The sequence below is a fragment of the Rhipicephalus sanguineus genome, chromosome 10 (genome assembly GCF_013339695.2).
Source record: "Rhipicephalus sanguineus isolate Rsan-2018 chromosome 10, BIME_Rsan_1.4, whole genome shotgun sequence".
Taxonomy (NCBI): Eukaryota; Metazoa; Arthropoda; class Arachnida; order Ixodida; family Ixodidae; genus Rhipicephalus; species Rhipicephalus sanguineus.
The window spans coordinates 38974595-38976761 of record NC_051185.1 but is presented as its reverse complement, the minus strand read 5'-3'; positions in this window follow the sequence as shown (position 1 = coordinate 38976761).

The following is a 2167-nucleotide window of genomic DNA, read 5'->3' as shown; positions in this document are numbered from 1 at the left end:
ATGTGCGCACGTGCGTGCAGACGTCTTCTAGAGGCGCCTGCGAAGGGTCTTGCGTGCCTTTACGACAGCATAAAACACGAGTGCTTCATTACGGAGCTACGAGCGCCATTTCTTAAGGCAACTTCTTCTAGGGTCCCGTCCGCCCATTCTGTGTGGCGGACTATAATTAGGGCTCCGTGTTGTCGGAGTCAATTTTTTTTTGGCGGAAGTTCAGCGTTTATCGGCGTTTCGAAAACCTCCAATTCTCCGAAATTCGGAGCTTAATTCTGCACTATTCTCAATACTCCGATATCTTTGATGGAATGATATCTCAACCGGAAACATCAGAACACACGAAGCGTATTTTAATTGTCTGGAAGGTTTGACCACGCAAACACACAAGGACAGATATTTGAATACAAAACAGCTACGTTTGTTTTATATTCAAGTATTTTTGCTTGTGTGTTATGTGTTTGTAAGCACCTGTGTGGCTCTCTCGTTGAATACTCTATCTCTCTCTCTCCTACGTTTGTGCGTATTACAACCTCGAAGCTTGTTGTAATAGACAGAAGCATACTTTACGAGGTCCGTATATTCGATATCGTCTGGCGCACTCCAGTGCCGGCAGGAGACCATGTATCAAGATGTCAGCTCGCGCTGCCGGGACCCTACATACGCTAACGTCTCTCGCCCTGTGCGCGACAAACTAGCCCTTAGCCAAACGTGCAAGAGGTGCGGTCTGCGAGGTACTGTTCACGGGAGGCAAAATTTATATCGGCCAAACCGATCGACGTACCAACCGCTCTAACATGCCCTCTCAATTAAGGACAGAACAGGGTCATATTGTCCGTTAAAACCGGAGTTTACCGGATAAATCCGAATTGTCAAAAATTTTACCGGCGAGTTTTTATCGGATTCTTTCGGATTTATCCGCAAACACGGAGCTCTAGTTGTAATAAAGCCAGGGAAGTTATAGGGGAGGTTAATTGTACAGTTATAAGTGTAGTAATAGTGGTATTGATGTGAAGAAAGTAAAGTGCACGAAAAGACAACTTGCCGCCGGCAGGAACCGAACCTGCAACCTTCGAATTACGCGCCCGATGCTCTTACCAATTGAGCTACGGCGGCAGTCGTCCCCACGTCCCCATTATCGGCTATTTATGTGCATGAAGCCTGAGGGTGTTAGTCAACGCCGCTCGTAGTTATGAGGCGAGTGTGAAGCACTCTTTTTGCCATATGGCGTCACGTGTCACGTGAGCCTTTAACGAGCGGTCAGCTGACCAAGCCTTCGCATCAAGTCTACCGGAACGAGACCCTCGCTATGAATGAATGAAGGAAGGCAATGTTGAGGGTTCGTTTCTTTGTTTGACAAGACCTGATGATGATCATGTATTGCAGAACATTTGACAGCTGGGCTAGTTGGCAAGTGTTCTTGAACATGTTGAAAACAACGCAAGTTACGGCATGGACAATAGCTGTGGTCTGTCCTTCAATCTTCTCTTGTCCGGGCCGCAATTTGCGCTGTTTTCAAGATTTTCAAGAAGTACGATTTATATACACACGGTCTACAACAGCATTTCACCACATTCAGCTTGTCTCGACAGGAAGCCTACAAGTACTGCATAATATTGCTTAGCTATGGCGATTTAATGTCTTGTGCTGGCGGCCTTTAGCAAGTGCTGGCTTAATGTTTCCTGTTTGTAGTGTCGCCTAATGGTGACTGTACCGCGTTATAACGGCAACGCTGAAGAGATTCATTAACGTAAACAAAGAGAACTAACGCAAGATGTAGAGGGAAACGCTGCCGTTGTCGCAACTTTTTGTCAGTTTTTAACGCGATAACGTGAAGAGAGCCTGTGTCGGCATGACGTGTCGGCGTCGTCAGTTGTGAGCGAAAATTCGCGATGAATCCAAATAAATCGTGGGCCCGAGCTGGAACCGAACCCAGGCCTTCTGCGTGGCAACCAAGTGCTCTACCATCTAGCCAGTGTTAAACAAAAAAAAATCTTACACAGACATCATCTCGTGAGATTAGATTACATAACTAACTAAACAGGTTGTCTGACAAATAAAACGAGCCATTTATACATTCCCCTTGCTTCGCTCGCATGTAATATTGCGCGAAAAAAGGCGTACAGTGGCAATGTAAATTTTTTTCTTGTTTTTCAATACAATTTTTCCGTAACGC